Here is a 25,652-nt window from a genome sequence, read left to right on the forward strand (position 1 = left end):
CTACTTTCAACACCCTTTGCTGCACTGGTATTTTTCCCTCCATTTTTCTTTTTCTTTTTTCTTTTTTCTGGAAGTTCCGTCAATATCCGCCAGCCTTTAAGAGACATCATGCAACCAGGCCTCTCGGCTTGCGGACACACAGTCCTGAATGCGCCTGATCTCGTCAGATCTCGGAAGCTAAACGGGGCAGGGCCTGGTCAGTACTTGAATGGGAGACCTCCTAGAAATACCAGGTGCTGCAAGCTTTTTACGTCTCCTGGGTAACTTCATCGTAGCTCTTAATACTCTCTATCTGTCTGGAGGAGATATAATTGAAGTATTGTACACGTACCCAGCTACTGTCAACACCCTTTGCTGCACTGATATTATTCCATCCATTTTTCTTTTTTTTTTTTTTTTTTTTTTGCTGGAAGTTCCGTCAATACCCTCCAGCCTTTATGAGACATCATGCAGCCAGGCCTCTTGGCTTGCAGCCACACCGTCCTGAACGTGCCTGATCTCGTCAGATCTCGGAAACTAAACGGGGCAGGGCCTGGTCAGTACTTGGATGGGAGATCTCCTGGAAATACCAGGTGCTGCAAGCTTTTTACGTCTCCTGGGTAACTTCATCGTAGCTCTTAATACTCTCTTTCTGTCTGCAGGAGATATAATTGAAGAATTGTACACATACCCGGCTACTTTCAACACCCTTTCCTGCACTGATATTTTTCCCTCCATTTTTCTATTTTTTTTTTTTTTTTCCTTTGCTGGAAATTCCGTCAATACCCGCCAGCCTTTAAGAGACATCATGCAGCCAGGCCTCTCGGCTTGCGGCTACACCGTCCTGGACGCGCCCCATCTCGTCAGATCTCGGAACTTAAACGGGGCAGGGCCTGGTCAGTACTTGGATGGGAGACCTCCTGGAAATACCAGGTGCTGCAAGCTTTTTACGTCACCTGGGTAAGTTCATCGTAGCTCTTAATACTCTCTTTCTGTCTGGAGGAGATATAATTGAAGAATTGTACATGTACCCGGCTACTTTCAACACCCTTTGCTGCACTGATATTTTTCCCTCCATTTTTCTTTTTTTTTTTTTTGCTGGAAGTTCCGTCAATACCCGCCAGCCTTTAAGAGACATCATGCAACCGGGCTTTTCGGCTTGCGGCCACACCATCCTGAACGCGCCCGATCTCGTCAGATCTTGGAAGCTAAACGGGGCAGGGCCTGCTCAGTACTTGGATGGGAGACCTCCTGGAAATACCAGGTGCTGCGAGCTTTTTACGTCTCCTGGGTAACTTCATCGTAGCTCTTTATACTCTCTTTCTGTCTGGAGGAGATATAATTGAAGTATTGTACACGTACCCGGTTACTTTCAACACCCTTTGCTGCACTGATATTTTTCCCTTCATTTTTCTCCAATAGTGATAGAAACCTTTGTCCAGCAGGGGGCAGCGAACTGTATTTGACAGTCTCTTTATTTCCTTGCAGGGAGCTGATCCATCAGGCCAGACCAGACGGGGAGGTGCCGGTTGACAGAGCTGCAGAGTCCTGGGTCCTTGGAGCGGTCCGGAGGCCTAGGCGAGTGGAGATTGGGACAGACCGGGAGCGACAGGGGACCTAGCCAGAGGAGTCAGCGGACTCCTCACGGAGTGGGTCCCATCCAGAAGCCCGGCCGACCATCTACCCGGAGCCCGGCCTGATCAGGACTGCTCCCTGCTGACGTCACCAGTCAGGATCCAGGAGAGGCCTCGGATCCCAGGGACCGACCAGGCCGATCGGCAACGTCCCTGAGGGAGGCCTCCTGCAGCAAAGGCCCGGACTTCTTCCCGCAAGGCCCGCTCCCTGCAAGGGCCCCGGAGGTGGAAGCTGCTCCCCAGCCAGGTGGATTTGCCCCGACCTCCGGATTGAGAGCCTCTGGACCCTTCTCCCAGGTAGGAAAGCGCAGCATGGCCCAGCGAACCGCCGCTGTGAGGCGCCATAATGCGGTGCGCTTCAGCCGTGAGGCTGGAGCTGAGACCGCGGCCCTCACCCGGCTGGAGTTCAGCAGGTCCGTGCTGCAGAGGGGCCTGGGCTTTGCCCTTCTGAGCTGAACTGCGTGGTTAAACTGCCTGGACCTAGGGACGTGTTTGAGGTGAGTTTTAAGAACCCTCACGTGCTGGAAAGTTTTTGGAATCTATATAGAGAAAAAAAAGATAGTATGCCCCTGAGTGACTTTGTGGTCGATGCCCTGACTGATAGAGAGATTAAAATAGTAACTATCCAGTTCTATAATGAAGCAGTGGCAGAGTATGATGTAGAAGTATGGCTGAGGAGACACTGTGAGATCCTGTCTGAAAGCAGGAGAGTTAATGATGAGGATGGGGTCTGGACCGGTGCTCGGCGGTGGCAGGTGCGCCTGCAGGTGGAAGTGGCCGCCATCGGCGGAGTACGCCATCTACCAAGCACCGTGGTTTTAGGAGCAAATAGGGGGCTTGTCTTTTATCATGGCATGCCCAAATTATGTTGGAACTGCGGGGCCCTGGGTCATTTAGCCGCAGCCTGTACCGTTGTTAAGTGCAAGGTCTGCGGCGGGGAACATCAGACCAGGGCCTGCAAGCAGGAGAGGGCCTGCAACCTGTGCGGTGGGGGAGGGCACCTCTTTAGGAATTGTCCCTCCTCCTATGCAAATAGGGCGCGGGCCCTCGGGGGTGGTGGAGAGAGAGAAAATCAAGCGGAGGCTCCTCCAAAGGTGATACCCCAAGATGGGGGTAGAGAGGAAACAATCCTCAGGAGCCTCATAGGCTCCCTCTCTGACTCTGGGTCAGAAGTGGAGGCAGAGGGAGAGTGGACAGTGGTAGCGGGGAAGAGAAGGAGGGCTGAGAAGAGGAGCATGGGTAGGGGGGGTATGATGAAAAAAAGGATTCATTCTGCAGATTCTCCCCCCTCTGCCGGCTCCTCCCCCGCTCCAGAGTCCCCTCCCTCTAATTTCTATACGCCCCACTCTGACTCCGGAGAGGAGAGTGGTGGGCCTTCTCCACTGCCCCGAGTGGGCAGCCTGGTAGATGAGAGGCCCCCTAGAAATAACATTCCTCCTGCCCCACAACTGAGACTCTCCCAGGGGAGGGGTCAGGTATGCCCTCCCGGCAGTAGTGGGAGAGCCGCAGGTCCTCAGGAGAAGAGAGTCGGCGCCAGTGTCCTTTCCCAGAAAGACATCAGGGACGTGATGGCAAGGTCACTGGCGCTGGGGGAGGAGGCCTGCGGCGGCAGACAGCCGGGAAGGGAGAGACCACCCCCTCCCCCACCATTAGTTAAAAGAACAACTAGCGGGGTCTATACAGTTTTCTCCCCAGTTGTACATAAAGCCTCTGCCCTGCCATCTGTTCGTCGGGCCTCGGCCTCAAAGGAACCAGGGAGAACCTCCAGCACCACGGGCCCTGAGCCCAGTGGAGTTTTGCCCGCCTTACCGGGTGGCGGGAGCCGAGCCCCCCCCATAGTCTTCCTAGAGGATCAAGCGGTGAGGCAAATGATTGAAATGATGGGTGCTAGCGCTAAGCTAGGTGAGGGAGAAGAGAGGAGTGGGGAAGAGAAAGGTTTCTTTACATGATTGTTACGGAGTGGGTAATTGCCCTCACAGCCATTATGGCATTAACCATTATTTCAATTAATGTGAGGAGCATTGCTGAGGTGAAAAAGAGGACCGATGTTTTAAACTCTCTGGCTGGAATGAAGGCAGACATTATTTGTTTACAGGAGTGCGGCATCCCGTTCCAAAAAGAATATAAAGATCTCCGGGACACTTGGACCCTAGGAGAATCCTTCTGGTCGGGGTCCAATGTGTCCCAAGCGGACGGGATTGCCGTACTCCTGAAAAACCCCTTCTTAACTGTGAAAACATTTAAGGTAATAGAGGCGGGCAGACTGGCCAGCCTCGATTTTAAATACAAGGGGGCTGTATTGAGGCTGGTCAATGTCTATGCCCCCACCAGCCAGAGAGAGAGAGTCCTCTTTCTCCCTCAGCTACGCCCGCTCCTGATCGGCACCTTGCCAGTTATCATTTCAGGTGATTTCAACTGTGCTCTGAGGGATGTAGACCGGAGTAAGCCCCGCAACGATAGATCCAGCAGGGACCTCGCTGCGTTCGTGGAGGACTTTGAACTCTGCAACGCAGGTCGGGACCTGGTCCCCTTGTTCACCTGGGTGAGTTCTTCTGGCTCCTCCTTCTCCAGGATAGATCTCGTCCTCCTCAGCAAGCCACTGGAGAGGACCGCCATGTCTTCGGAGGCGGTCTTCTTTTCAGACCACAGGCTCCTGACGACAGAGGTGCTCATTCCGAGCACACGGGAGTCGGGGCCTGGGGTCTGGAAGCTCAACACCTCTCTGCTCGATGACCCTCGTGTGATTAAGACCTTTAGCAGACGCCTCGAGGAGTGGAGGACCCTGAAGGACCTTTTTGATTCTCCCATAGAGTGGTGGGAGATGATGAAGAAAAGAACCAAGGGCTACTTCATTCAGCTGGGGAAACGGAAAGCTCGCGAGAGGCGGGCGAGATATTCCCATCTAAACGCCCGCCTCCAGCGCCTGAGTCTTTTACAGCTCAGAGGCTTCGACCTAGCTGAGGAGGTGGCCCGGGTCAAACTGAGTCTCTCCGCCCTCTATCGGGAGGAGCAAGAGAAGATCAAGGTCCTTTCCAGGGTCCGCATCATGGAGGACGATGAGAAATGCAGCCGCTTCTTCTTCAAGAAAACGAAGGAGAGGCGGCCTGCAATGTCCTCCATGATCGACTCCTCGGGGCAAGAGGTGGAGGGCAGAGAGGCTGTTGAGACAGTGGTGCGGGATTTCTACAGGGAGTTGTACGACCAGAAGGTGGTGGATCAAAATCTGATCCATCACTTTCTGTCCCTGTTGGAGTCCCGCAATGAGGGGGACGAGGAGGAGGAGGAGGATCCAGAGATCACCACCACTGAACTCTCCCAGGTGATAAAGAGTCTTAACTCTGGAAGGACACCGGGTCCCGACGGGATCCCTGCTGAGTTCCATAAGATCTTTTGGGAGGTGCTTAAGGAAGATCTGTGCCAGGTCCTGGGGTCGATGTACAGAGAGGGCAGATTGGCCCCTTCGATGAAGAAGAGTATCCTCTCCCTTCTTCACAAGAAGGGAGACACGAAAGATCTGAGGAACTGGCGGCCAGTCAGCCTCCTGTGCACCGACTACAAGATACTGGCCAAAGCACTGACGCTCCGGCTGCAGCGGCCACTCCCTCAAGTCGTGGGTCCCGACCAGGTCTGTGGTGCCCGGGGGAGATCGGCGGCCGACAACGCCATGCTGCTCAGGGATGTCGTGGCCTACTCGAACGAGAGAGGGCTTCCCCTGGTCCTAATCAGCTTGGACCAGGAGAAAGCCTTCGACAGAGTGGGCCACGAATACCTGCAGCTTGTTATGGAGAGGATGGGTCTCGCTCTTGGCCTGAGGAAGTGGGTCAAGATCATCTACAGCGGCCTAAGCAGCAGGGTCCTTGTGAACCGCCACCTGACCGAACCATTTCCGGTCAGGTCGGGGGTCCGGCAGGGTTGTCCCCTGTCGGCCCTGCTGTACGTCCTCTGCTTGGAGCCGTTCATGCAGGCGATCCGCCGGGACGTCCGGGTGACAGGTTTCCATCTCCCGGGTTCCGGCGGAGAGCAACTGAAGGCCCTGGCCTATATGGACGACGTGGCCGTGGTCTGCACGGACGCTCCGTCCGTGGCCAGGGTCGAGGAACTGCTGGACGGCTTCTGCAGGGCGACGGGGGCCGCTGTGAACAAGGCCAAGAGCGAGGTCTACCTCTCCAGGGCATGGCCTGTCGGCCGGGGCCCGCCGACCGTGTTCCCTGTGAAGCCGTTTATCAAGGTTCTGGGGATCACGATCGACGGGACCAACACGGGCACCCGGAGCTGGGAGGAGGCCATAGCAAAGGTCCAAAGGAAGATCCACGGCTGGAGCACAAGGACCTTGACGATGGCTGGTAAGGTGCTGGTCGTAAAGGCCATCCTCTTCCCGATACTCCTCTACGTAGGAATGATCTTCCCCCCAGACAAGGTTATCGCAAAACTAGTGACCCGAATTATATTTCGGTTTGTCTGGGGGAGCAAAATGGAGAGGCTGAAAAGAGTGCAGATGGTGAAGGGTACCCTGGATGGAGGCAGGGGGGTCCCGGACGTTGTGCGGCTGATAAAGGCGCAGGGGCTGGCCTATGTGGTCAAGAACATCCAGGCTGCTGGCAAGAAAGTGAGTTTCATGAACCGCTTTTATTTTGCCAGCAGCCTGAGACCATTCGGCCTCTGCGCCATGGATAACACCAGGCCGCACTCGTGGGATCCCCCGCCGTTCTACAGGGCGCTCCGAGCCTTTGCGCTCGAAGTAGGCCTCCATAAAGTCGTGCTGGCCTCCTGGGATTATAAGACCATCTGTAGTCAGATGAGATCTGCCCAGGAGACCAGCCGGATAGAAGATTTCCCTCCCGAAACCTGCCGGTTTATCTGGGCCAACGCTACGCACGTTTGCCTCACGAATACGCAGAAAGATGTCTCCTGGATGGCTGTGAGTCGGTGTCTCCCCACTCGAGTGTTCATGCACAGAAGGGGCATAGCTCCTTATGACACCTGCCCCTATAAGGGTTGCCTGGGGAAGGAGACGGAGGCTCACATCTTTAGTGAGTGCCCCTCCGCCCACAGGGTCTGGCTCCTGTTTTCTCCGTTCCTCCACAGGTTTGCCGTTCCTGCGCGGGCGACCGCCCAGCAGATCTTATACGGTCCTGCCAGGGGATTAACATCTTCCACCCTGAGGTGCTGGTGGCGTGTCGTCTGCGCAGTGAAGCAGGCCCTGTGGGAGGGACGGAATATCTATCTATTCAATAAGCAGGAGCTGGACCCGATTGTCATCGCGCGGAGGGGCATGGTGCTCGTGAGGGACTACGTCAATCTGGAGGTCCATCAGAGGGGCAAGGAGGAAGCCTATAAGAACTGGCATATACAAGATCTGGGGGAGCTCAGGATCCCATGATGGGACCCACCTCTGGGGACGGTCAGTTCCCCATGCTGGAGCCCGAGTCCAAGATCTTTTAACCATTTTATGGATGATTGTTTTTAAAATGATTTTTAAAATGAATCTTAACTGTTTTTAAAGATTTAGTTGTTTTTCAATCACTAATTGTTTAGGGGTTTGTTGCGTTTAGTTTTGTTCTATTTTTTCTTGTCAAATACATTGTCCGTTTTGGATTTAATTTTAAACGCATTGGACCTTTTTTGTTTGTTTTTTATTTTTACCTATTTAATTGTTTCTTTATTTTGTCCAATGCATTTTCAGTTATTTTCAATGTATTTGACTTTTATGTTGGATAGCAGTTTTGATTTAATCACGTTTGTTTTGTTGTTTTGTGCACTTGTTTATTTAAAGTTATGTTTTTTTGTTTTTGATTTTGTTAAATCAAAAAGATTTCAAAATTTTTAAGTGATTTTAAGAATTGATTTTAAAATGCTTTAAATCATAAGCATTAAAAATTTGAATTGTTTTTATTTGAAAAATGTAAAATACTATAAACAATAAAACAGTATTTTACTTTGCTGCACTGATATTTTTGCCTCCATTTTTCTTTTTTCTTTTATTTTTGGTGGAAGTTCCGTCAATATCCGCCAGCATTTAAGAGACATTATGCAGCCAGGCTTCTTGGCTTGCGGTCACACCGTCCTGAACGCGCCCGATTTCATCAGATCTCGGAAGCTAAATGGAGCACGGCCTGATCAGTACTTGAATGGGAGACCTCCTGGAAATACCAGGTGCTGCAAGCATTTTTCGTCTCCAGGGTAACTTCATCGTAGCTCTCAATACTCTAATTCTGTCTGGAGGAAATATAATTGAAGAATTGTACACGTACCCGGCTACTTACAACACCCTTTTTCTGCACTGATATTTTTCCCTCCATTTTTCTTCTTTTTTTTTTTTTTTGCTGGAAGTTCCGTCAATACCCGCCAACCATTAAGACACATCATGCAGCCAGGCTTCTCGGCTTGCGGCCACACCTCCCTGAACACCCCCAATCTCGTCAGACCTCGGAAACTGAACGGGGCAGGGCCTGTTCAGTACTTGGATGGGAGACCTCCTGGAAATACCAGGTGCTGCAAGCATCTTACGTCTCCTGGGTAACTTCATCGTAGCTCTTAATACTCTCTTTCTGTCTGGAGGAGATATAATTGAAGTATTGTACACGAACCCGGCTACTTTCAACACCCTTTGCTGCACTGATATTTTTCCCTCCGTTTTTCTTTTTTTTTTTTTGATGGAAGTTCCGTCAATACCCGCCAGCCTTTAAGAGACATCATGCAGCCAGGCCTCTCGGCTTGCGGCCACACCGTCCTGAACGCGCCCGTTCTCATCAGATCTCGGAAACTAAACGGGGCAGGGCATGTTCAGTACTTGGATGGGAGACCTCCTGGAATTACCAGGTGCTGCAAGCTTCTTACGTCTCCTGGGTAACTTCATGGTAGCTCTTAATACTCTCTTTCTGTCTGGAGGAGATATAATTGAAGAATTGCACACGTACCCGGCTACATTCAACAGCCATTGCTGCACTGATATTTTTCCCTCCATTTTTCTATTTAATTTTATTTATTTTTTTGCTGGAAGTTCCGTCAATACCCGCCAGCCTTTAAGAGACATCATGCAGCCAGGCTTCTTGGCTTGCGGCCACACCGTCCTGAACGCGCCCGATCTCATCAGATCTCGGAAGCTAAACGGGGCAGGGCCTGGTCAGTACTTGGATGGGTGACCTCCTGGAAATACCAGGTGCTGCAAGCTTTTTACGTCTCCTGGGTAACTTCATCGTAGCTCTTAATATTCTCTTTCAGTCTGGAGGAGATATTATTGAAGAATTGTACACGTACCCGGCTACTTTCAACACCCTTTGCTGCACTGATATTTTTCCCTCAGTTTTTCTTTTTTTTTTTTTTTTTTTTTTTGCTGGAAGTTCCGTCAATACCCGCCAGCCTTTAAGTGACATCATGCAGCCAGGCCTTTTGGCTTAAGGCCACACCGTCCTGAACGCGCCCGATCTCGTCAGATCTCGGAAGCTAAACGGGGCAGGCCCTGGTCAGTACTTGGATGGAAGACCTCCTGGAAATACCAGGTGCTGCAAGCTTCTTACGTCTCCTGGGTAACTTTATCGTAGCTCTCAATACTCTAATACTGTCTGGAGGAGATATAATTGAAGTATTGTACACGTACCCGGCTACTTTCAACACCCTTTGCTGCACTGATATTTTTCCCTCCATTTTTCTTTTTTCTTTTTTTTTCTGCTGGAAGTTCCGTCAATACCCGCCAGCCTTTAAGAGACATCATGCAGCCAGGCCTCTTGGCTTGCGGCCACACCGTCCTGAACGCGCCCGATCTCGTCAGATCTCGGAAGCTAAACGGGGCAGGGCCTGATCAGTTCTTGGATGGAAGACCTCCTGGAAATACCAGGTGCTGAAAGCTTTTTACGTCTCCTGGGTAACTTCATCTTAGCTCTTAATACTCTCTATCTGTCTGGAGGTGTTATAATTGAGGAATTGTGCACGTACCCGGCTACTTTCAACAGCCTTTGCTGCACTGATATTTTTCCCTCCATTTTTCTTTTTTTTTTTTTTTTTTTTGCTGGAAGATCCGTCAATACCCGCTAGCCTTTAAGAGACATCATGCAGCCAGGCCTCTCGGCTTGCGGACACACCGTCCTGAACGCGCCCGATCTCGTCAGATCTCGGAAACTAAACGGGGCAGGGCCTGGTCAGTACTTGGATGGGTGACCTCCTGGAAATACCAGGTGCTGCAAGCTTCTTACGTCTCCTGGGTAACTTCATCGTAGCTCTTAATACTCTCTTTCTGTCTGGAGGAGATATAATTGAAGAATTGTACACGTACCCGGCTACTTTCAACACCCTTTGCTGCACTGACATTTTTCCCTCCATTTTTCTATTTTTTTTTCTTTTTTTTTTTTGCTGGAAGTTCCATCAATACCCTCCAGCCTTTAAGAGACATCATGCAACCAGGCCTGTTGGCTTGCGGCCACAACGTCCTGAACGCACCCGATCTCGTCTTATGTCGGAAGCTAAATGGGGCAGGGCCTGTTCAGTACTTGGATGGGAGGCCTCCTGGAAATACCAGGTGCTGCAAGCTTCTTACGTCTCCTGGGTAACTTCATCGTAGCTCTTAATACTCTCTTTCTCTCTGGAGGAGTTATAATTGAAGTATTGTACACGTACCCGGCTACTTTCAACACCCTTTGCTGCACTGATATTTTTCCCTCCATTTTTCTATTTTTTTTTCTTTTTTTTTTTGCTGGAAGTTCCGTCAATACCCGCCAGCGTTTAAGAGACATCATGCAGCCAGGCCTCTCGGTTTGTGGCCACACCGTCCTGAACGCGCCCGATCTCATGAGATCTCGGAAACTAAACGGGGCAGGGCCTGGTCAGTACTTGGATGGGAGACTCCTGGAAATACCTGGTGCTGCAAGCTTTTTACGTCTCCTGGGTAACTTCATCGTAGCTCTTAATACTCTCTATCTGTCTGGAGGTGTTATAATTGAGGAATTGTACACGTACCCGGCTACTTTCAACACCCTTTGCTGCACTGATATTTTTCCCTCCATTTTTCTTTTTTTTTTTTTGCTGGAAGTTCCGTCAATACCCGCCAGCCTTTAAGAGACATCATGCAGCGAGGCCTCTTGGCTTGAGGCCACACTGTCCTAAAGACGACCAATCTCGTCAGATCTCGGAAGATAAACGGGGCAGGGCCTGGTCAGTACTAGGATGGGTGACCTCCTGGAAATACCAGCTGCTGCAAGCTTTTTACGTCTCCTTGGTAACTTCATCTTAGCTCTTAATACTATCTTTCTGTCTGGAGGAGATATAATTGAAGAATTGTACACATACCCGGCTACTTTCAACACCCTTTGTTGCACTGATTTGTTTCTCTCCATTTTTCTTTTTTCTTTTTATTTTCTTGCTGGAAGTTCCGTCAATACCCTCCACCCTTTAAGAGACATCATGCAGCCAGGCTGCTTGGCTTGCGGCCACACCGTCCTGAACGCGCCCGATCTTGTCAGACCTTGGAAACTAAACGGGCTAGGGCCTGGTTAGTACTTGGATGGGTGACCTCCTGGAAATACCAGGTGCTGCAAGCTTTTTCGTCTCCTGGGTAACTTCATCGTAGCTCTTAATACTCTATTTCTGTCTGGAGGAGATATAATTGAAGAATTGTACACGTACCCGGCTACTTTCAACACCCTTTGCTGCACTGATATTTTTCCCGCCATTTTTCTTTTTATTTTTTATTTTTTCTGGAAGTTCCATCAATATCCGCCAGCTTTTAAGAGACATCATGCAACCAGGCATCTCGGCTTGCGGACACACAGACCTGAACGCGCCCGATCTCGTCAGACCTCGGAAACGAAACGGGGCAGGACCTGGTCAGTACTTGGATGGGAGATCTCCTGGAAATACCAGGTGCTGCCAGCTTTTTACGTCTGCTGGGTAACTTTATCGTAGCTCTTCATTCTCTTTTTCTGTCTGGAGGAGATATAATTGAAGAATTGTACATGTACCCGGCTACTTTCAACACCCTTTGCTGCAGTGGTATTTTTCCCTCCATTTTTCTTTTTTCTTTTTTATTTTGCTGGAAGTTCCGTCAGTACCCTCCAGCCTTTAAGAGACATCATGCAGCCAGGCCTCTTGGCATGCGGACACATTGTCCTGAACGCGCCCGAACTCATCAGATCTCGGAAGCTAAACGGGGCAGGGCCTGGTCAGTACTTGAATGTGAGAACTCCTAGAAATACCAGGTGCTGCAAGCATTTTACGTCTCCTGGAAAACTTCATCGTAGCTCTTAATACTCTCTTTCTGTCTGGAGGAGATATAATTGAAGAATTGTACACGTACCCGGCTACTTTCAACACCCTTTCCTGCACTGATATTTTTCCCTCCATTTTTCTATTTTTTTTTTTTTTTTTTTTTGCTGGAAATTCCGTCAATACCCGCCAGCCTTTAAGAGACATCATGCAGCCAGGCATCTCGGCTTGCGGCCACACCGTCCTGAACGCGCCCGATCTCGTCAGATCTCGGAAGCTAAACGGGGCAGGACCTGGTCAGTACTTGAATGTGAGACCTCCTGGAAATACCTGGTGCTGCAAGCTTTTACGTCTCCTGGGTAACTTCATCGTAGCTCTTAATACTCTCTTTCTGTCTGGAGGAGATATAATTGAAGTATTGTACACGTACCCGGCTACTTTCAACACCCTTTGCTGCACTGATATTTTTCCCTCCATTTTTCTTTTTTCATTTTTTTTTGCTGGAAGTTCTGTCAATACCCTCCAGCCATTTAGAGACATCATGCAGCCAGGCCTCTTGGCTTGCGGCCACACCGTCCTGAACGCGCCCGAACTCATCAGATCTCAAAAGCTAAACGGGGCAGGGCCTGGTCAGTACTTGAATGTGAGAACTCCTAGAAATACCAGGTGCTGCAAGCTTTTTACGTCTCCTGGGTAACTTCATCGTAGCTCTTAATACTCTCTTTCTGTCTGGAGGAGATATAATTGGAGAATTGTACACGTACCCAGCTACTGTCAACACCCTTTGCTGCACTGATATTTTTCCATCCATTTTTCTTTTTCTTTTTTTTTTTCTGCTGGAAGTTCCGTCAATACCCGCCAACCTTTAAGAGACATCATGCAGCCAGGCATCTCGGCTTGTGGCCACACCGTCCTGAATGCGCCCGATCTCGTCAGATCTTGGAAGCTAAACGGGCCAGGGCCTGGTTAGTACTTGGATGGGTGACCTCCTGGAAATACCAAGTGATGCAAGCTTTTTACGTATCCTGTGTAACTTCATCGTAGCTCTTAATACTCTCTTTCAGTCTGGAGTAGATATAATTGAAGTATTGTACACGTACCCAGCTACTTTCAACACCCTTTGCTGCACTGATATTTTTCCCTCCATTTTTCTTTTTTCTTTTTTTTTTTGCTGGAACTTCCGTCAATACCCTCCAGCCTTTTAGAGACATCATGCAGCCTGGCGTCTTGGCTTGCGGCCACACCGTCCTGAACGCGCCCGATCTCGTCAGATCTCGGAAGCTAAACGGGGCAGGACCTGGTCAGTACTTGAATGTGAGACCTCCTGGAAATACCTGGTGCTGCAAGCTTTTACGTCTCCTGGGTAACTTTATCGTAGCTCTTAATACTCTCTATCTGTCTGGAGGAGATATAATTGACGTATTGTACACGTACCCAGCTACTGTCAACACCCTTTGCTGCACTGATATTTTTCCCTCCATTTTTCTTTTTTCTTTTTTTTTTGCTGGAAGTTCCGTCAATTACCTCCAGCCTTTTAGAGACATCATGCAGCCAGGCCTCTTGGCTTGCGGCCACACCATCCTGAACGCGCCCGATCTCGTCACATCTCGGAAGCTAAACAGGGCAGGGCCTGGTCACTACTTGGATGGGTGACCTTCTGGAAATACCAGGTGCTGCAAGCTTTTTCGTCACCTGGGTAACTTCATCGTAGCTCTTAGTACTCTCTTTCTGTCTGGAGGAGATATAATTGAAGTATTGTACACGTACCCGGCTACTTTCAACACCCTTTCCTGCACTGATATTTTACCCTCCATTTTTCTATTTTTTTTTTTTTTTTTTTTTTTTTGCTGGAAGTTCCGTCAATACCCGCCAGCCTTTAAGAGACATCATGCAGCCAGGCCTCTTAGTTTGCGGCCACACCATCCTGAACGCGCCCGATCTCGTCAGATCTTGGAAGCTAAACGGGGCAGGACCTGGTCAGTACTTGAATGTGAGACCTCCTGGAAATACCTGGTGCTGCAAGCTTTTACGTCTCCTGGGTAACTTCATCCTAGCTCTTAATACTCTCTTTCTGTCTGGAGGAGATATAATTGAAGAATTGTACACGTACCCGGCTACTGTCAACACCCTTTGCTGCACTGATATTTTTCCCTCCATTTTTCATTTTTTTTATTTTTTTTGCTGGAAGTTCCGTCAATACCCGCCAGCCTTTAAGAGACATCATGCAGCCAGGAGTCTCGGCTTGCGGCCTCACCGTCCTGAACGCTCCCGATCTCTTCAGATCTCGGAAGTTAAACGGGGCAGGGCCTGGTCAGTACTTGGATGGGTGACCTCCTGGAAATACCAGGTGCTGCAAGCTTTATACGTCTCCTGGGTAACTTCATCGTAGATCTTAATACTCTCTTTCTGTCTGGAGGAGATGTAATTGAAGAAATGTACACGTACCCGGCTACTTTCAACACCCTTTGCTGCACTGGTATTTTTCCCTCTATTTTTCTTTTTTTTTTTGCTGGCAGTTCCGTCAATACCCGGCAGCCTTTAAGAGACATCATGCAGCCAGGCATCTCGGCTTGCGGCCACACCGTCCTGAACGCGCCCGATCTCGTCAGATCTTGGAAGCTAAATGGGGCAGGACCTAGTCAGTACTTGAATGTGAGACCTCCTGGAAATACCTGGTGCTGCAAGCTTTTACGTCTCCTGGGTAACTTTATCGTAGCTCTTAATACTCTCTATGTGTCTGGAGGAGATATAATTGAAGTATTGTACACGTACCCAGCTACTGTCAACACCCTTTGCTGCACTGATATTTTTCCATCCATTTTTCTTTTTTTTTTTTTTTTTGCTGGAAGTTCCGTCAATACCCGCCAACCTTTAAGAGACATCATGCAGCCAAGGCCTCTCGGCTTGTGGCCACACCGTCCTGAATGCGCCCGATCTCGTCAGATCTCAAAAGCTAAACGGGGCAGGGCCTGGTCAGTACTTGGATGGGAGACCTCCTAGAAATACCAGGTGCTGCAAGCTTTTTACGTCTCCTGGGTAACTTCATCGTAGCTCTTAATACTCTCTTTCTGTCTGGAGGAGATATAATTGAAGAATTGTACACGTTCCCGGCTACTTTCAACACCCTTTCCTGCACTGTTATTTTTCCCTCCATTTTTTAATTTTTTAATTTTTAATTTTTTGCTGGAAATTCCGTCAATACCCGCCAGCCTTTAAGAGACATCATGCAGCCAGGCATCTCGGCTTGCGGCCACACCGTCCTGAACGTGCCCGATCTCGTCAGATCTTGGAAGCTAAACGCGGCAGGACCTGGTCAGTACTTGAATGTGAGACCTCCTGGAAATACCTGGTGCTGCAAGCTTTTACGTCTCCTGGGTAACTTTATCGTAGCTCTTAATACTCTCTTTCTGACTGGAGGAGATATAATTGAAGTATTGTACACGTACCCAGCTACTGTCAACACCCTTTGCTGCACTGATATTTTTCCATCCATTTTTCTTTTTTTTTTTTTTTCTTTTTTTTTTCTGCTGGAAGTTCCGTCAATACCCTCCAGCCTTTTAGAGACATCATGCAGCCAGGCCTCTTGGCTTGCGGCCACACCGTCCTGAACGTGCCCGATCTCGTCAGACCTTGGAAACTAAACGGGCCAGGGCCTGGTTAGTACTTGGATGGGTGACCTCCAGGAAATACCAGGTGATGCAAGCTTTTTACGTCTCCTGGGTAACTTCATCGTAGCTCTTAATACTCTTTATCTGTCTGGAGGAGATATAATTGAAGTATTGTACACTTTGTCTTAGGGACAGTCTGGCTAGCAGTGACTGAGTGGTTGACAGACAACAAGCAACGGAATGTACGTGCTCTGTGATGTCATAGCAGTCAGCTGAGAGAGGCTCGTGATGTCATCGCTGAGCTGTCTGTCTGTCTGTCTCTCTCTCTCTCTTTCTCTCTCTCTCTCTCTCTCTTCCTCTCAATTCAATTCATTTGTATTGTCAAAGCAATTGGACATACATACATACATATATATATATATATATACATACATACATACATCCATACATGCTAGAAAGTCATTACTATGTTATCTTAAAGGCTAACTAAGCAGAACATATATCATTATAGAACAGAGTTCATAGGTCAACACATGGTTTTAGGGAACAGGCACGTAGGTCATACCGTTTGACATTGTCTCCAAAGTTCTCATCGTAAATAACAAACAGATATCAAACTATCTTCTGGGCTGACCTTCTAGCTTGACCGTATCTTTCTTAAGTATACAAGAGAGAAAAACAGGTGTAAGAAAATAATTTCTAATTTTCCTTCTACACATATATACATACATACATACATATGTAGCGTTATGTTGGGTGTATTTGGATAAGAGCATTTGGGCTCTGAGCTGAAGCACTGATCTAAAGAAGACCTCTCCCCCCCCAAAGTTATCAGATTTCCTTAGCTCATCAGCTTGGAACTGGTTTGCATCAAAGTGACAGTTTTGGGGAGGATGGCACCGAGAAGAGGCCAAATAGTTTGGAATTCTGCTATGAGATGTCTGGAGAAAGGGGCCTGTAGGTGATAAAAACTCTTTGAAGTGGATGAGAGCCGAAATCCCGACATAGAGCTACGAACCCAGGCCAACCGGCATTTCCAAAAGATGGCATGGATTGACATCAGTCATAAATAAAGCCTCCCTCCAATAGGACACTGGGGGCTGAAACCGAAATCCAATCTCAAGAACTCAGGGACCAATCACCTACTGATCTGACAGACTATAAGGAACAGCGGACAGTCTTTCTCTCTCTCTCTCTCTCACCTGAACCAGAAACTCGCTGCCACAGCTCAACCTGTAGCTCTGTTGCCAGAACCGGAATCAGAAACCAACCAAGTCTTTGCCGGCAACAGAAGAGTTAAACTGGGAGAAGGAGATTGAGCGAAGAATTCTTTTAAAGGACTTTATTAAATAAATAACTTTACAGACCCACCTGATCAGTGGAGTTTTACAGCTGGACAATTGACTAAGACGACTGAATACGAAAGTGTCAGTCACTTAAATAGCTATTTGAGTCTTAAGAAACTTGACCCTTGGAACAAACAGGGCCCTGCTTTCCTCAAAGACTTCGTCTTCAAGTAACTACGGTGGAACCCTGCTTACAAAGAAGATTTTGTGCACAACCTTGGAGCCTTCAAACCAATGGAAAATCTGTTTGGAAAAGACTCTACATTCGCGAAACCCCAACTTCCAGTTGCATCGACTGAGTGGAAGTTCTTGGACAAAGCCGAACCGGACTGCCTTTGTTCCAAACCACACGGACCTCGTGCCGTGTGCTGTTATCTGAGCCCAAAGCCAGAGAGGCCTCTCTGCGACGAAGTTCACATAAGTTTAACAGTTTGGAGTTTGTGATTCATGACATTTGAGAAATCAATTAGAAATGTTAATCTGTAATTCATAACTCTAGAATTTGTAATATCATTTAGTTTTCTTAAATATAAATGTGTGTTGCATTAAACTGTTTTGTTGATAATTTTAGAAATAAAATCTGTCAACGCCGAGAAATATCTTCTCATTCCTGTTTAACTGTTTAGTCTGAAATTGACACAAGTTAATAGACATTAGATTATTGGTGGCCCTGCCTATCCTTAATCATTGAATAATAATCAGTTAAGGGAAATTGTGGTAACAAATAGGATCTTTCTCGGCACCTAAACGTAAATGAGACTGATATATATATAACGAGAAGTTACCTGACATAAATACTAACCTGCGTAGTTATTTAATGTCTGACTAATAATACTAACGAGAGACTCACCTTCGTCTTACTAACCGGTATTGTAGTCAATGTGTTTATAACCTTTTTTGTTTAACGATTTGTTAAACGGAATGTACGTGCTCTGTGATGTCATAGCAGTAAGCTGAGAGAGGCTCGTCATGTCATCGCTGAGCTGGCTGGCTGGCTCTCTGTGTGTGTGTGTGTGTGTCTCTCTGTCTGTCTGTCTGTCTGTCTCTCTCTCTCTCTCTCTTACTCTCTCTCTCCCTCTCAATTCAATTCATTTGTATTGTCAAAGCAATTGGACATGCATACATACATACATACATACATATATATGGAAAATAAACAATATGTGTACATCTCTTTCTGCATTAGTGGTGCCCTCACAGATGTGCAAGTTACATGACAGACAGACAGACAGACACACACACACTTTCACACACAGACAGACAGACACAGACACACACAGACACACACACACATACTTTGACAGACAGACAGACAGACACACGCATATTATGGGTCTTTGTTGGGTAGTGAAATGGGTAGCATCAGTCGCAGTGTGGGTAATGTCAGGGAGCCAATCATAGTCCCCGTTATTTGCATATTGTGGCGCAAAGCATTCTGGGAAAAGCAACTAAACACGTTTAGTCATGTATTTGTCCATAGTTTACACATGAGATGAAAGAGACAGTATGACGTGTTGAGCACCTAGGATTCCTCATGTGTATGTGAGGGGCAGAGGAACCGGATCCCAAGTGTGCGTCCCAGGTGCTATAGGTTTCAAAGCATGCAGGGGAATAGGCACCCCACCCTGACACCTATAGAAGACTGGATAGGGAGATATAAATAGCAATGGGGAGACTCTTGTACTTGGTGTGGCTCTATCCATATAGTGGGGCCAGCAGCCACTTAGCAGGTGCAGCAATAGAAGCTCAGCCTGGGGAGACTGGATTTAGCATTTCCTCTCCATTTTGATAACTATCCATAATCATTTCTGCAAAATACTTCTATGATACCTATGTATGTTTTTTACTTGTACTATATTATACTATCAAGTATCAGTGTACACATACAATGTGACCTGTTACATTAATACAGAGGCCAGATCTCTAATAGCCACTGTCCCCTGATATTACACTTTTTTACAATCACTTTGGCACTCATTTCAGAACCTTGATGTCATTTTTCAAAACTCTAGACACTAAACTCACACCCGATGATCAAAATGCACATTTTTCAAAACTCTAACACTTTTTTACAATTGCTTGGATACAATACACATCAACCTCAGATCATTTGTTCATTGAACTAAAATGACACAACTTAACATCAAAGTATTACCATTTCAAAATGCAATTCACACATTACATCTGAGATCACTGTCTATTCATTTCATTACAAAGATCTAACTATCAATTGATACAGCTGCTCAAAATGATAAGTGACTGTTGCATTACTCTTAATGCATAATTTTATGGAAACTGACAAACAATATTCCATGTTTCGATCATGAAAGTTTCAGGATAATGAGATCCATTGACATCAATAAACGAGGAGCATGAACCAGTTGGACTACATTATCTATGGATGTAATATTTCATCATCATTCATCATCATGTAGCACTTTTCCACACCATGTTTGCAGTGTGGAAGGAAAGTTAGAAATGTTTTCTCTAATACCTGTTTTTCTCTCTTGTATACTTAAGAAAGATAAGGTCAAGCTAGAAGGTCAGGCCAGAAGGTAGTTTGATTTCTGTTTGTTATTTACGATGAGAATCTTGGAGACAATGTCAAACAGTATGATTGAAGTGCCTGCTCCCTAATCCATGTGTTGATCTATGAACTCTGTCCTATAATGATATACATTCTGCTTAGCTAACTTTTAAGATAACATAGTAATGACTTTCTGATTATAACCAGCTCTTTGATTTTTGTGTATAAAAGCTCTGACTGTTAAAATGAAGGCAGAGCGACTTTGGGATCTACTTGAGTCACTGTTCCTCTCCACGCTGCGTGTATTAAAGGCATTGCAACTAACGCTCCAACCTGGTTGAAGATGATTGTTCTTCCACATCAGATTTGACATTACTGTATGTATGCAGGCCCTTGTAATTGCTTTTCCAATACTGCCAACTGGTTATTGATGATTGATTTCACATTGTGGTACGAGTATCGAGTGAAATGAGTGCTATCCACCCCAGCAACACAGTGATAACATGGATCCGGCAGGTCATCCAGGTCACAATAGAGGTCAAGCAGTGGGAGGAGGAAGACGTGGTGGTCAAAGGAATGGAAGGGGACATGCACCCCTTCTGAGAGGTGGTCGTGGGCCTCGTCATAGAGGAGGGCTTAGGCCTCACCAGAGAGGCAGCCATGGGCCTCATTTGAGAGGTGTTGGGGGAACGTGGTAGAGGACAAGGCCACGGACCAGACAGCGGCAGCAACAGCAAATAGTGTCCAGTGAAATCCGAGAAATAGTTGTAGAGCATGTTGTAAATCATGGCATGACCATGACTGAGGCAGCTACAATGATTCAATCAAACCTCAGAATCAACTCAGGATCAACTGTGGCCTCAATCATCAGAAATTTCCGTACTGAGAAGCGGCAAGTCTTCAGCATGCACTAAACATTAGGCTACTCTCAATTGTCAAATGACTGTATACTGCATACCAATGTGTAGCACAGAGTATAGTGTGCCTTTTGAAAGAAATGCAGACAGAGTGAAGCAGCTGATGACTGAGTATGTTCAGGTATGTTCAGTTTCAAGATGCCTCTTGTGAAAAATGGTTGTGAGAACCTGAACCTGAACACAGGGCTGATGGAAATTCAGAAGTACAGTAATCAATCCTTTGTTTTACACTAAGCCAGGTGAGGAACACTGCAGTTGACATTTTACTGTAGTTTTGTTCTTTTTTGTAGCTAATTATTGTTGCATGGCTTCAAAGAAACCTATGGTGTGATTTGATTGTATTGCATCAATACATTTCAGATTTTGTTCAATGATTCCACTGTGTCTGTAGTATTCTCTCTACTAGTCCTTTTACAGTGATGTATTTATGTGTAGTACCATAATGAAACATGTATCACATATTTTGTACTACAATATTTAATGATTGTACGAACAACTACACAGTGAAACTATCGGTATCTTCTGTGTTACTATGTTACTATGGTATTTCATGATAAATGAGTTATTTGAACCAACAAGTCTGCAAGTGCAAGGTTTCTTTAAAGATATGAAAGGCTGTCCAATGTTCAAAACATTGTATTGTGCAGTGTTACAAGTGATGACCGTTTTGAGTTTTGTGTCTAGAGTTTTGAAAAATGACATCAAGGTTCTGAAATTAGTGACAAAGTGATTGTAAAAAACTGTATATTCATCCTATTTAATGTGCTCTTTTAAAATGTACTTTTCTTTTTTATGTTGCCATTTCTGTTCTACCAATGTTTCAGTTGTTAGCCAAAGATTGACAGAGTACATCTCATACACACAGGCCAGACAGCAAGGATTTCTTTTTGAAATTCAATTACAAATGCTGCATGAACTCATCAATACGATTAGAGCTCCTGAAAGCAATATAACTAACTCACTCTACAGCATCTCATTAGCAGTGAAAAGAAACCAAGAAAGTTGGGACAGTCGACTGTTTACCACTATGTAACATCACCTTTTCTTTTAATAACACTTATTAAGCACTTGGGCACTGAAGACACCACTTGGTTAAGTTTAGCAAGCGGGATTTCCCCCCATTCATCCATTATGCATTTCCTCAGCTGCGCAACTGCACAGGGCCTTCGTTGTCTTAATTTGCACTTCATAGTGCGCCACACATTCTCAATTCGGATACAGGTCAGGACTGCAGGCAGGCCATGCTAGCACCCGCACTCTCTGCCTACGCAACCATGCGCTTGTAATCTGGGCAGAATGTGGTTTGGCGTTATCCTGCTGAAAAATGCAGGGACGTCCCTGGAAAAGACGATGTCTGGATGGCAGCATATGTTGCTCCAAAATGTGTACATCTCTTTCTGCAAAAATGGTGCCCTCACAGATGTGCGAGTTACATGACAGACAGACACTCATACACACTGTCACACCCACACACACACACACACTTTCACAGACAGACACACGCACACACACTCACTTTCACACAGAGACAGACACACAAACACAGAGACAGACACACACACTTACAGACACACACACACACACACACACTCACTTTCACACAGAGACACACAAACACATACACTTTCACACAGACACACACACACATACATACATACATACATACATACATACATATATAAGGAAAAGAAACAATACATTTAAAAATCACAAAAAGATGTAATAAAGTACAGAAAATCTAAATGTAATAAAATGTGATCTTTAATACACACAAATATGTATGGCTGGTCGGATGCGTCTTGGACTCGGGTTCCTCTTCATTACGTATAATGCTTTTGCCTTTTGCTATAGCTTTCCGTGGAGGGGATCGTGGGTGAGTTTGTACCATTCTTGGGAGGCTCTGCCTTGTTGGGGCGGAGCTGTGATCCAGGTGAACAGCAGATCGGACATAGGTGGGCATGTGGGCGGAGGAGGAAGGCCGGTCAAGCAAATAAGCTTGCTAAGGTACGCAGCAGCAGCAAGCAGCCCCACCATCCAGTCAGCCAGCCAGTCTGGCTGGCAGTGACTGAGTGGTTGACAGACGGCAAGCAACGGAATGTACGTGCTCTGTGATGTCATAGGAGTCACCTGAGAGAGATGTTTGTGATGTCATCGCTGAGCTGGCTGGCTCTGTGTGTCTTGCTGGCTGTGTGTGTGTGTGTGAGAGAGAGAGAGACTTTTTGACTTTTATCAGACTTCATTGCCTGTTTGCAACACGCAATAATTCATACATAAGAAAATAAATAAATAAATAAAAAATAGTGTTCCCCTTTGTTTGTCTCCCCCCAACAAGCATTAACTCCGCCACTGATCTGTACACTTTTAAAGAAAGCAACCCAATACACACAACAAAACAACCATCAAATACTAAACCCTATAAATGAATTACATAATAAAAACCAACTCCCCGTCATACAATTCACAAAGAGCATCATTAATACACCAGACCTGTTCAAAACTCTCCAAATCATTCATCAGCCTGTAATAGTTAAACTCTAGTCTGACTCTGCACTTGACCAGCATGGCAAACACTCTCACTGCATCCTCACTGCCCTCCCCACACACTCTGTTCTTCCTAGTCTTATATACGGCCATTTTAGCCTGGCCCAGCAAGAAGTTTACCAGCTGGTCCACATGTTTGGTCTTTCTGGTGTATCGTGCCCCTAAAATAAAAACCTTTGTGTTAAAAATCAGGTTAAGATCAGTAAAAAGACGAGTTAAAAGACTAAAAATGGGTGACAACCGAGAGCAAGTGCTGAAACAGTGAAACACGGTCTCTCTCTGAGCACAGAATGGGCAGGCGTCGGACACAGCAGGGTTAAGAACAGTAATAAAAGAATTGACAGCAATAATGGTGTGTAACACCCTCCACTGCAGATTGCCAGCTCTCTTATTGAGGGGGGCTTGTACAGGCTTCTCCAGGTGGGCGCAGTGTCTTCCCCCAGCCCCAGCCTGTAAAGTAATTTTAGGAATCACAAAGAAACAGTTGAAAGTGCTAAATAAGTATTTTGATGCACCATATTAATTTAGGAAATTTACATGTTGTTTTTCATCAGCTTCTGTATCTGATGGCTCCACATCACTGGCTGGATTGACAGCAACGACACTCTAAAAAAAGAAGTGTTAAGTTTGAGCATTCAGGACTTGTTTTGAAGATCCTGAATATCACTGGTCCACAATTTATCTGTGAAACTATGGGTTAATCTCCATATACAAAATACTTTTCACACACACTTTAAATTTACAACTAAATTTACATGTTGATGTCTTTCGTCAGCTTCTGTATTTGATGGCTCAATATAACTGGTTGCATTAACAGCAACGGCACACTACAAGAAAATAACATTATATTTAAACATTCAGGACTGGTTTAGCATCACCTCGAATATCCCTAGCCCTTGAGGTCGATTGTTATTGTGGTCTTCAAGACCAGTGCTTCTCAACCTTAGTCCTGGAGGAGGCCCACTGTCTGCTGATTTTCATTACAACAACATTGTAGGTTATATCAGTGACTGTGGTCCTAAAGTACCCCTATGCCTGCTGTTTTTTTTCCAGTTGAGCTCTTAATTACCTAATTGGCTTAACTGAAGCCATTTAACCCTTTTCCCAGGTCTTTGGTTGTTGATGAGTTACAAAGAGCTGGATTGTGGCCCGCCATGACTGGAAGTGAAGAACACTCACTCTAGGCCTTTAACTTAATGTTCATATGTAGGGGCCTATCCATCTGATTTGTTTTTGCACATTTATTAACAGAAAAATTGATGGTATGTGAAATCATCTGAGCTGAAAAATATAATGTTCCACCAATAATAAAATAAATGTATTAATTAAAATTATAGAGATAATAGAATGTTCACAGATTATTAGTTCAGAAAACAAAATATTTTTTTATATCTTAAATAGAATTAACACTCAAATCAGTTGTAGGGTAAACAAGGTCTATTTTTTGGATTGATTTTATAATTATACATGTATGGCTGCATGAAGCTTACCTGAGAATCTGATATTTTAGTAACTTTGTTGCTTCTTGTTGGGTAGTCCACGTTTGCCGCCGTTCTTTTTCTGTAAATGTAAATCAAAAGGCAATAATTACATACTGTAATTAAAATACAAAAAGTATAAACATTGTATTATTATTTTTTTATCCTGTTTCTCCATCTCGATGCTGTTCTTTTTGGAATTGCATATCTAGGTTTACTTAAATACTGTTTATAAGATTGTAAACTCATCATCCAAATTTCTTCATTTGCCAAACTTTATGTAGTGCGCTTGCAGTTTCAGAAGAAGAAAAAAAACTGTAACAGATGGGATATGTAGTACTTTATACTCGAGTGGTCTATGCGATTACACCCTGTTGGTGTTATTAAGAACGCCAAGTACCAGAATGCAGAGCGGGACTGATTTTTGTGCCGTGACTTGTCGGGGGAAAAACGCGCAGAAAAAACGGACGAGAAGGTGAAGGTAGTATGGCGGTGATGCACGCGTTGGTGAAGTGGGAAAGCGGGGTCGACAAAGACTCTTACAGCGTGATTCCCACTGCTTGCTTTCGCAATTTTGATTTATTCAGCATTGCTGATGATGACGAAGAGACGACTCGAAACTTCAGAGCAGAGTGGAGAGACACGAACAAACCTCCAAAAGGTGGATGGCCTGTCCATGAAGCGCAGATCATTATGACTGGTAACAATGTTTATTTAAAAAAAAAACATTAAAGTCTTTACATGCTATTTGATATATACAATCACAGTATATTTGAAATGAATGTTTAAGTTATTAATGTGTTGTACTTCTAACATACTCTTATAACATGGTAGGTGGTGGTGAGGGCGCTAAAAACTCGTCATACTTGACTGGCATTTGTAAGAACGATTTATTGTGTGTTGTGCTTTACAATAAAATCCCCCAAATCACAAAATAAATTAAACCAGATATAATTTAACTTCAGTTTTGATTCAGTGTTGGCTGTTCATCTTAATTTGTATGGTCAAAGCACAGTATTTTTATGACAAATAAATATAATCCCCAAATATCTGTGGACATAATGCAGGGTTTTATTTATTTTATTTTTATTTTAGGAAAAGAAGGCGAACTAAGAAGAAAACTTAATGACCTAACAAAAATGCCCTGTCCTAAAATGAAGAGAGTACCTAAACCAAACAAAAAACTTCAAATTTCAGATGATAGTGACCTTGATGAACCACAGTTACCGGTGAGATAATTACTGCAAATATTAAATAAATGTATTGCAGGATTGTTTTTTTTTAATCATATTCATATATATATATATTTTCATTTTAAACTCTTTTCCTCTCTGAATACAGCACAAAATAAGAAAGAAAACCGATGGAGCTTCAAGAATTAGATCCCGTCATATTCTACAGACATTTAAAGAGTCCAGTGAAGTTGAG

At 45.6% G+C, this 25,652-nt stretch overlaps 5 non-coding genes and 24 pseudogenes across 5 annotated transcripts; all 29 read left to right on the top strand.

Moving 5' to 3' along the window:
- The first annotated feature begins 126 nt into the window (after positions 1-126).
- LOC136731147 (uncharacterized) lies at positions 127-245 on the top strand (annotated as a pseudogene).
- A 220-nt stretch (positions 246-465) lies between these two features.
- Positions 466-584, top strand: LOC136731697 (5S ribosomal RNA). The gene has a single exon (XR_010809685.1). It is a non-coding gene; the product is annotated as a 5S ribosomal RNA (ribosomal RNA).
- A 221-nt stretch (positions 585-805) lies between these two features.
- Positions 806-924, top strand: LOC136731964 (uncharacterized; annotated as a pseudogene).
- Positions 925-1,136: 212 nt separating this feature from the next.
- LOC136731764 (uncharacterized) lies at positions 1,137-1,255 on the top strand (annotated as a pseudogene).
- A 6,404-nt stretch (positions 1,256-7,659) lies between these two features.
- LOC136731217 (uncharacterized) lies at positions 7,660-7,778 on the top strand (annotated as a pseudogene).
- A 217-nt stretch (positions 7,779-7,995) lies between these two features.
- LOC136731245 (uncharacterized) lies at positions 7,996-8,114 on the top strand (annotated as a pseudogene).
- A 211-nt stretch (positions 8,115-8,325) lies between these two features.
- LOC136731261 (uncharacterized) lies at positions 8,326-8,444 on the top strand (annotated as a pseudogene).
- A 221-nt stretch (positions 8,445-8,665) lies between these two features.
- Positions 8,666-8,784, top strand: LOC136731651 (5S ribosomal RNA). The gene has a single exon (XR_010809642.1). It is a non-coding gene; the product is annotated as a 5S ribosomal RNA (ribosomal RNA).
- Positions 8,785-9,005: 221 nt separating this feature from the next.
- On the top strand, positions 9,006-9,124 carry LOC136731201 (uncharacterized; annotated as a pseudogene).
- Positions 9,125-9,340: 216 nt separating this feature from the next.
- Positions 9,341-9,459, top strand: LOC136732005 (uncharacterized; annotated as a pseudogene).
- Positions 9,460-9,677: 218 nt separating this feature from the next.
- On the top strand, positions 9,678-9,796 carry LOC136731709 (5S ribosomal RNA). Its single transcript, XR_010809697.1, has one exon. It is a non-coding gene; the product is annotated as a 5S ribosomal RNA (ribosomal RNA).
- A 222-nt stretch (positions 9,797-10,018) lies between these two features.
- On the top strand, positions 10,019-10,137 carry LOC136731391 (uncharacterized; annotated as a pseudogene).
- A 221-nt stretch (positions 10,138-10,358) lies between these two features.
- Positions 10,359-10,476, top strand: LOC136731158 (uncharacterized; annotated as a pseudogene).
- Positions 10,477-10,687: 211 nt separating this feature from the next.
- LOC136731523 (uncharacterized) lies at positions 10,688-10,806 on the top strand (annotated as a pseudogene).
- A 218-nt stretch (positions 10,807-11,024) lies between these two features.
- On the top strand, positions 11,025-11,143 carry LOC136731893 (uncharacterized; annotated as a pseudogene).
- A 215-nt stretch (positions 11,144-11,358) lies between these two features.
- Positions 11,359-11,477, top strand: LOC136731501 (uncharacterized; annotated as a pseudogene).
- Positions 11,478-11,693: 216 nt separating this feature from the next.
- Positions 11,694-11,812, top strand: LOC136731331 (uncharacterized; annotated as a pseudogene).
- A 221-nt stretch (positions 11,813-12,033) lies between these two features.
- On the top strand, positions 12,034-12,152 carry LOC136731825 (uncharacterized; annotated as a pseudogene).
- Positions 12,153-12,366: 214 nt separating this feature from the next.
- LOC136731103 (uncharacterized) lies at positions 12,367-12,485 on the top strand (annotated as a pseudogene).
- A 217-nt stretch (positions 12,486-12,702) lies between these two features.
- On the top strand, positions 12,703-12,821 carry LOC136731945 (uncharacterized; annotated as a pseudogene).
- Positions 12,822-13,037: 216 nt separating this feature from the next.
- On the top strand, positions 13,038-13,156 carry LOC136731826 (uncharacterized; annotated as a pseudogene).
- A 214-nt stretch (positions 13,157-13,370) lies between these two features.
- On the top strand, positions 13,371-13,489 carry LOC136731889 (uncharacterized; annotated as a pseudogene).
- A 224-nt stretch (positions 13,490-13,713) lies between these two features.
- LOC136732006 (uncharacterized) lies at positions 13,714-13,832 on the top strand (annotated as a pseudogene).
- A 215-nt stretch (positions 13,833-14,047) lies between these two features.
- On the top strand, positions 14,048-14,166 carry LOC136732016 (5S ribosomal RNA). The gene has a single exon (XR_010809744.1). It is a non-coding gene; the product is annotated as a 5S ribosomal RNA (ribosomal RNA).
- A 209-nt stretch (positions 14,167-14,375) lies between these two features.
- On the top strand, positions 14,376-14,494 carry LOC136731262 (uncharacterized; annotated as a pseudogene).
- Positions 14,495-14,709: 215 nt separating this feature from the next.
- On the top strand, positions 14,710-14,828 carry LOC136731883 (uncharacterized; annotated as a pseudogene).
- Positions 14,829-15,049: 221 nt separating this feature from the next.
- Positions 15,050-15,168, top strand: LOC136731236 (uncharacterized; annotated as a pseudogene).
- Positions 15,169-15,393: 225 nt separating this feature from the next.
- LOC136731927 (uncharacterized) lies at positions 15,394-15,512 on the top strand (annotated as a pseudogene).
- A 6,494-nt stretch (positions 15,513-22,006) lies between these two features.
- Positions 22,007-22,121, top strand: LOC136731576 (U5 spliceosomal RNA). Its single transcript, XR_010809570.1, has one exon. It is a non-coding gene; the product is annotated as a U5 spliceosomal RNA (small nuclear RNA).
- Positions 22,122-25,652: the final 3,531 nt, after the last annotated feature.

The sequence above is a fragment of the Amia ocellicauda genome, unplaced genomic scaffold (assembly GCF_036373705.1).
Source record: "Amia ocellicauda isolate fAmiCal2 unplaced genomic scaffold, fAmiCal2.hap1 HAP1_SCAFFOLD_33, whole genome shotgun sequence".
Classification (NCBI taxonomy): Eukaryota; Metazoa; Chordata; class Actinopteri; order Amiiformes; family Amiidae; genus Amia; species Amia ocellicauda.